This window comes from Pararge aegeria, chromosome 1, assembly GCF_905163445.1.
Source record: "Pararge aegeria chromosome 1, ilParAegt1.1, whole genome shotgun sequence".
NCBI lineage: Eukaryota > Metazoa > Arthropoda > Insecta > Lepidoptera > Nymphalidae > Pararge > Pararge aegeria.
In genome coordinates, this window is record NC_053180.1 from 10,567,939 (window position 1) to 10,577,408 (window position 9,470).

The window sequence follows — 9,470 nt, forward strand, 5'->3', positions numbered from 1 at the left end:
TACTACGAGTACGTATCCTTTTAACCGCGTATGATGCGGAGCTAAGTCTGTTCGATAAATTATTTACACGTGGGCTCCCATGAAGTTAAGCATCTAACGTTATACCTAGAAATATTATCATATCCACCAGATCCAATTCCACATTATTAAGTATTATTTATCAAAAAAAACATTAATTTTTGTTGTCGTGTAAAATTATTGTTTTGCATCTTGTAAATGGTTACATGTCTAGGGTTAAACCAAAAAAAGTAAAAATTATTCCTTATGGTATGTGCTGTCACAACTATAAGAATCGAATTGAAATTTGGAATTTCGTGAGTGATCAAATGAAATTCGTCATGAAAATTACAAAAACACAAATGCGCCCTTTTTCTCTTTAGTTAGTAAAGAAAAATATAGTTGATATGATTGGAGGATCCCCTTTGGTCAAAATAAGGTCAGGTCTCTTCTGCAAACAAACTTAGTTATGCGGATCGGTATGTTTGCATTGGTTTAATATACAAAAGTATTTAACATCTTTCATCTTCCATCTAACAATTTCTTCCAATATAACCTTCCAAGAACCTTTGGTCTGCGAGTCTCGCAATTGCCGGTTTTATTTATTCACAGTGAGAATATTGCTGCATAGCCTGACGCTAACACGTTTTTGAAGCTGCCTGAAATTTGTTTACCTTTCATCCAACGGGAAATGGACTGAGAAAAAGAGATAAAAAATACGTTAAATATTGTGTCCCACGGACTAAAATACTTTTACGTCCAATACGATCTGGGTATTTGTGTAAATAAGATCAATTTTTATAACATTAGTTACGACGCCGCGTAGGAACCGATTAGTGGTTTGGGTTTAATGAAACTAGCATACCCCTAACTGAATGGCGCCCAACCATCGTACACTGTATCAGCACTTCCCTACTGGTAAAATTACAAGTGGGGCTAACTTTCGAGGAACAAGTCAAGTGTGAGTCAAATTTGTGAACTGCCACTATTATACCTCATACATGCCACAACGTTCTTTACCGCTTCGGAATCTCGAAGCCTTGTTTCTTGGATTTTATGATTAACTTATACAGTATTGTTTACACATTGTAGAAAAAGCAGTGCCAAGAAAAAATGTTGCTAACAGTACAAGCTACATAAGTTTTAGCGTTCATCTCTAAGGCTAGAATGTATACTCATTACCACATGTCGACACCTGTGCCCTTAACAACTTGTCCCAGGCTAATATAGGTACATTACGGGAAGGAAATAACGTTGACGAGAATTTACCTCCATTAAGAGATTATATCGTTAAAGTTGCCGGAATAAACTGGATGCAAGTAGCCAAAGATAGAGACCGGTGGTCATCTCTGGAGGAAGCCTTTACCCTCGTTCTTGCGAGAAGAAATATTAAACCAGATAATAAATATTAATCTCTTAAATGTAATTTCGAACTACTTTTTTAATTTATATTTTTTTTCTGTTAATTTTTATTTCTTTTCTTTGTTTTTTATGTTTTCACGTAAAATCATAATTTGTATTGCAATATAATCTATGTATTGTAAGCAAGAATCAAAAGGCTTTTTTATTTTTATTTTTTAAGAGATTATATTTATTTTATTCTTGTAGCGGTGATAGGCTTCAGCATCACTAGCGGGGGGTAGCGTGTTCGCATCCTTGCGCGTAAATCGCAAAAGTAACGCTTATAATAAACTGCCATACCCGTTAGGGTAGAGGTAACCCCGCTACTATATTAGACTGCATCACCACTAACACCACCGGAGGCTAACTTGTAGTGAAATAAAAAAAAGGATGATACCTTTTTACAAAGTTCAAACCTAAAATCTCTGCTGACTAATGGGATAGTGCACTTTAATTTTTAAAATTTAAAAGCATCCCTTGCGAATTTAAGTTTATTATAATTTTACTAATATAAAAAATGTAACTTATAATGTACTAATTATTAGTAGTGTACTAGTTAGTAGTACTATCACACTAAATTTATTTCACCAGTTTTTCTTTGAAATAATTGAAGCTTATATATTAACCTTACTGTTACTTTTACTGTTATTTTGTCCGCTTATTTAGATTTTTCGAAATATCCCCTTGGAACTAGTTCTTTTCCTGAGCCAAAAACTATAATAATCTATCGGTCTAACTAAGACGCTATACCATATTTTATCAATATCGATTTCGAACAGGTGGTTTTCGGGAGTAAAAAGTAAACTAAGTCCATAGGATATGCATCCTTACGATGTCTCACTACTTTGTGGTTTAAAGGTAAGGAGAGAACTAGGTAAAATTTTTTGACGACCCTGGGTTTGATTCCCATAAATGGAAAATGTTTGTGTGATGAATAAATATATAACATAAGTTTTTCAGTGACCAGCCACTGAATCATTAATGGTCGTGTTTATCTTTATATATAATATATTGTTTTGTAAATAATGTGTTCATTAATGGTCGTGCTTATCTGTATATTATAAGTATTTATATATATTATAAATAAAAATATTCATCTTAGTACCCATAACACAAGCTACGCTTACTTTGGGGCTAGATGGCGATGTGTGTATTGTCGTAGTATACATATTATTATTAATTTTATTAATTGGTGTGTTCGGAGGCTTCGGCCGTAGCTAGTTACCATACTGCCGTCGAAGACGTCCCGACAAGCGATTAAACGTTCCGGTACGATGCCGTGTAGACATCCATTAAGAATACGGGTTTAATATTACTGCATATCCCATACCAGATTATCTTATACTGCGTCATCACTTACAACCAAGAACTTGATTTAGTATTCAAACTCAGAAGTTTTTTTATTATCTAGGCCACCGATGAGCCGTCAAACTCGTCCATCCACCGAATCCAAAGTATCAAGCTGTTACTTTGCAGAGCCATCCCTTCATGGGATGATATTGGAGTAATACCATTGTAGCCCCTGTTAGGCCGAGTCCGCTCGAGACCATTTCTCCATCCATTCCTATCATACGGTTTTTGTGTGTCGAATAACTCTGTCTGTCTACGCAACTCCTGACTCCCGTAATCTTCCATTAGCCTGTACCATTATGCTTTATAAAAAGGTATAAAATACATTCGGCTTAGCACCGGTGTGATGAATGTTACTTGTTTGGTGAAGAATGAAGGCTGCGATTGCCGGAGAGATCTGGATTCAAATCCCGCCCGTTGTAAAGTTATTATGTTCACTTTAGAATTATACATTTATGGTATCATATTATAATCTTATTCAAGTGGTGATAGCGCAGCGGGTAGGAGTTTGAATTCCAGCAAGGACCTACCCCTTTTCAAAGTTATGTGCGTTTTAAGTAATTAACTTGCTTCAACGGTTAAGGAAAACATCGTGAGGAAACCTTCATACCTGAGAGTTCTCCATAATGTTCTCAAAGGTGCTAGTAGTCCACTAATCCGCACTAGGCCAGCGTTGTGGATTACGGCCTTAACCTCTTTTCATTGTGGGAGGAGACCCGTGCTTTGTAGGGGGGCGGTAATGGGTTGATATGATAATGATAACGATGATCTTACTTGAAACGCATTAATTGTTAATGCGTATCAAGTAAGATCCATGTTACATACTTCTGCCTTACTGGTCTAGTAGTTTGCATGATGATCCACAACGGTTGGGTGTTGGGTTTTACTGTTAAGAAATTCTAGTACCAGTTAAGAGGTATTTCGTGCACGAGTAGCCGTCGGTCCCGATTACTGTTACCATCTTGCGATAACGATCGTCAAAACCCGTCCACTTACATTGACGCAGCGTAGAGGGTCATAGCTCTTAATCTCTTTCTCCTTTGAGCGAAGAGGTCAGTACCCACCACGTTAGCAAGTTAGCACATTCAGAATGATAGCAATGTAAAATATCACAACAATGATCAGGTACTCTAAATAAAATATAAATTGAAAATTTAAGAATCCCCTGACTTACAATATAAAGAACTTTATTCTACTAGTTAAACCCTTTCTTTTGATACCCATACCATAGGCGTCAATCTTGTACCGATTTTCATCAAACACAAAAACACTCCTGATTAATTCACCTTTTAAACAAAAAAAAAATCAAAATTTATGTATCCATTCGGGAAATACTATGCCGAAGACAGGCACACACACACACACATCGACGCAAAAGTGACGGGGTGTTATGAGCTTTATGCATTTTCTACGAGCTACGAATGTGCTACGAGGGTTAACCTTGCAAGGAATGTTAATTATTATTAGTTCAATTTCCCAGCCGTCAACTTACTTGAGCAGGAGTGAACCATCGTTAAATAGGGATTCTGATGTATGTTCGCGAGATGATGATGGCACTTTAAGGGATGCATTTCAAACTTAACCTTAAAATAATAATAATAAAAATTACAAAAACGCAAGCAGTAATGATATAACAGTAGAGTAAGTGAAATATGATGACTTTTCTTTATTTCTGTCATAAGTTACGTCATTTAATCACGTTTGTTAGCTTTAATCAATCTCCTTTTCATCTATTCTAAATAAATAAAAATCAAATACTTAAAATTGTAATCGTTGGTAGGCGCCTGACTTGTGAACCAATGGGACTGATTTGGCAATTTTTTTAATGTTTGTAATAATCCAAATAAGCTTTTAAGAGGAAGAGAAAAATTGCCCGGTTATTATTTTAATCTGGAAAATTGGAACAGTGCTGTAAAGTGCAGTGAAGTTTTATAATAATAGTCTTTTTCACATTGAGCCTCAGAATTCAAGCTTTTATCTTAGTTCTAGAGCTAGGGCAGAGTAAGACAACGGTACTTATATATCACAGCTCTAATCCCGAAACAATTAAATAACAAAAATTTTAATTAGAAATGGCTGTTAATTAATCCGACAAACTTGATGACGAAGTGCACCGTTGTCATAAATTTTAATACGTTCTCTGAGTAGATATATAACATGATATAGAATAGACTCTTGAGGACACACGCATATAATATACATATATATTAATGTCGCTCAAAGTAGCAATATTTTACCAGCCACAGAATATAGATGGTACATTATTCTTAGTTAACAACACAGGGGAACGTAACAACTTCACTTGGTCGAATAACTTTCAAGTTTTTCAAGGCAAAGGTGACTCTTGACTTGAAGATAATCAAATTACAAGAGAAAATACCAAGCCTATCTATAAGACCTATCTCTGACCAATCGGAAAAGTTCCGTTTCGTTTGTTATGCAAATCCATCCTTTGCAATGCCTTAATGTTCTAGGTTACGCCTGGGGTCAAACCCAGGTAAAAAGTCTTAAGTCGTGATCTGCCAAACTGATAGGAAAGGCATGTTAGAATCTAGGGAGAAAGAATTCATTGATCTTAGATAAGAATAGTAAAGAAAAGGAATGCCATATGTAAGGGCGGATCTGTCACATTTTCGAAACCTCAGAGGGATGTACCACAAGTTTTTGAAATCTCGGCGTATATATACAAGTTCCAACGAGTGTAAGTCCAGAGAACCGTCTCTACAAAGGAAGCCGGTTGGTGACCGAGCCGGTCCTATTTGGCCACAGATAATGATGACCCTACACAAATAAAGAAAGATGAGAATAGACGCAGAATTCAGTGAAACGAATTGGTTTTAGGTCAATAAAATTGCCTTACCAACAACCATCTATAACTTCTGTAGAGAATTTGTCCTCTTTTTTTTTCTCTCAAATAAATACTTTTCCCAATACTGAACAGCTGTCTTATTAGTCTAAGTTAAGTAAAGTAAGTTAAGGCAGTTTTTAGGACATTTACTTTTTCTCAGATTTTTTTCTACAAACATCCTCTTAAAACAACTTACAGAAGAAGATCTGTTTGGTATGTAATGTAAGATAAATTGATCTGCAAAACCAAACAAATTGGTGATAAAATTTATCAAGCTTAAAAGTGCTCGTTATACGTGACTAGCGGTTGCCCGCGACATTAGTCTGCGTTGGATTTCTAAATTCTTGTGCGTTAGAAGTGTTAACGTCTTAGCCTCTATGATACACTGCGAAAAGATCATCGTCATAACTTATAAACAATATTTCCTAATAATAACTTAGCGTAAAAGACAAAGTTTGTTGCCTTTAAATATTAGAAACGATAAATGTATTTATTTTAATAAGAATTAATTTAATAATTGTATATAAATAGAGTCAGGCAACTATATTTTCTCAAGACGAATACAGAACTATTTCCTGCCTGAAAGCGCTCTTGGGTTCTTATCTAGTACAGCCTCGGGTAAATAAGTTAACGCCATCTGTGAGTGTGTTTGTGAACTCAATGCATATCAACTAGGTATGAGTGACTTGTGAATACTCCGCAAACATTACAGATGGCGTTGATTCATATATTCCGTAGCATATCTACGGTGAAGATTATTTTCATGAAAAGAAATTAGAGCGACAATCATTTTTTATTCAGCTTTGTGAAAAAAAACAATAATTACACAATTTCATGCACACGATTTCTTCTAGAAGGTCATGTATATAATGCTATATTGTTGCCAATTCCGTTGTAGGTTCACAAAACTATGAATTAAGTTGATTGTTCCAAAAATAGTGCTATGTTCGATCAAATCTGTTTTTTTTCCCTCCTCCATAGGAAGTATGGTGAAAAGGACAACAGCACTGTTCTAAGTCTTGCCATTGGTGCTTATCTAGTCATTGTTCTTAGGTTCCGATTCTGTTGTAGGTAAATCCTTTTTGAAATTTTTCTCGTGAAAAAAATCGTTCCGGATTTGCGGAAATTAGTGAATTACTTACGTTGCGGTGCAACCAGGGGTGCAATGAATCGTAACTTTAATTTAAAGCTATTAATTTTCTTTAGCTTAGATATTTTAAAAGTCATACAACAGAATCGGCATCAATGGCGACTTTAAAATAATGATGTTGTCCTTTTCACTTTTGTTCTTGTGGATAAGGATAGCATTAGTTCGAGACTATGTGACCCCCTTTAATTTACTTCCTTTTCTATTTCTAAACTAAGCAAAGAGCCTGAACATGTAAGCAATAAAACGTTTTTTAAATAATAATTTTCTGAAATTTATTTTTAAATAATTTAATTTATAAACTAAATAATATAGGCACATTTTTAGTATCTTAAAATGAATATATCTTTATTGCCGGGGCATTTTATTACAAGTGCACGAATTGAATTAATATTGTAGGAATATTTATCTGTAAACGCTTCGGCTAATATCCACCGTTTTTCTGCTGGACACGTTCGTCATAACTTAGGATTTCATTACTTAAGGAAATAAAGTTTTAGTGGAGGTTTTGTGGGGAATAACTTTTTATGAGAATTTTATCGTTTAAAAAATAATATCGCAGGAATAAAACTACCTTGAAACCCTTTTATGGGCATGTAACATGCTTTTAAAAGCTTTTTGGGAACTTTTACTGAGACATACAATGGACCTAGGTCGTAAACCCACTGTTCGAAAAGATAACAATAAAATGTTCTTTGGCCCTCGAATAGAAACTATACTAATTAAATATTAAAAAGACGTCATATCGTACAGAGGTCAAGTTTATGACGTTTTTTATCGTGGGTTTCTACTGGAAACTGGATTAAAAAGTGCATTGCGTAGAAGTTATTGAGAATGAGTTATTTGGTATGATTGAATTTTGTTGTTACAATGTTATTTTGAGAGAAAAAAATTCACAAAGATAAATACGTCAGACGCCAAATGTTAGTAAATTTTATTTATAAACCATCAAAATAATGAAAATATCAACACTATCTTACCTCAGCTGTAGGTCTGTAGTTGCTATCCCCCTTCCCGTGCTTCGGTGAATGCCGTAGACCCTTCGTGTCGATCTGTACGTTTGTCTGCATCTTGGTAGTTGATAGTTCTTCTTTTATTGCCGCTTATGTCAATAACAACTTCGTCTTGATAACGTTCCAAAGTTTTTGCATTATAATCATGTCTTTTTCAAAAAGATAGTTCACTTAAGTAAAAAGTTTTGGCCTTTGGAGAATCATAATTAAAATTTTTACTATGAATGTCCACGCATTAACACAAATTGTTTTTTATCAATAAATTGTTTACCGAAGCAATTCTTTTCTTCTTTATTGTATCCACGAAACTTGCAGCGTTAAAAGTAATAAGTTTTGTGCACAACTTCACAAATGTATTTAGTAACTTTAACGTTTAACTGCAAACTAACTTTCGTTATAAATGTGCACATAAATTGAGATTGTAAACAAATTCTTTAACAAGTTTATATTAGAAGTTAACTTGACTTACTTCATTACGTTTTCAATAAGACAGATACATAAAATTTGTTTGCATTTCATTGGCATACAATATACATTGTATCTTATTTTAATTTTTCTTAAGATATTTCGAGTTCAGATTTCACCACCAACTGAAACAAAGAAAAATGTAGGTTAACTCTTCTTATTGGACTGTTATTTGAAAACTTTAATGATGATTCTAATGTATTTTATGTTATTTCGACGATTTATGCGATAGTTTTTGACCAATTTTTACAATTATTAAATTTTTAAAAGGTTATTATACTCGTAAGGTGGTCTCTTCATCAGACCGGATCTGATAAGGGGTCCCTATAGGACTCGGAGGAAATCCTCAAATTGTATTGTTATGTATGAGTCTGTTGAAATATCTCAAATTATATCTTAATATATATAAATCTCCTGTCACGATGTTTGTCCGCGATGGACTCCTGAACTACTTAACCGATTTTAAATTAAATTGGCACACCATGAGCAGTCTGGTCCAACTTAAGAGATAGGATAGCTTAGATCTTTAATTATAGTCGCAATTTTATTTTATTGCAAATTATTTGTCTATAATTAATTCACAGTCACATGTTATATATACACTACTATACTCATTTAAGGCTTAGCGATACTGAATACTTTAAAAACAAAATCTAACGCAGACGAAGTCGCGGGCAACAGCTAGTAATGTATATATTTGTGTTCCTACAAACCATATCCTTTAGGGATTTAGAGGTTTTATACTTATACATATCCTTTAGAGGTTTTATACTAAATTTTATTAAAAATTTATTTTAATATTTATGTTTAGGATTAACCTTTAAACTTTAAGATGGATAAAATATAAAAGTTAAGTTGGTATTTATGTCAAGAATCAAACTCTTAAATTTCAACTAAACGGCTTAGTTCACTCGATAAGCGATAATAAGAGGATGATCTTCGGAACGCGAAGTATTCTGCAAATTGAACAGAATTTCACCCCCCTACCCCCAAACCTCACCTCCCCACTGCATCACTTATCCCTTAAATGTGATGTTCGCTTAAGATTACGATAAACGTGTAGATGGAATGGCTTTAGCAAGAACCATTGAATAAGTATTTATCTTATAAACTCAACATATAATAACTCTATATTCTATGAGAATAGCCATCACCCTACCAAAAAAGACGAAGCAAAGACAATTGACAAATTTATTAAAGTTCCGGTACGATGCCGCGTAGAACCAATTATAAGGTATGGGTTTACCAA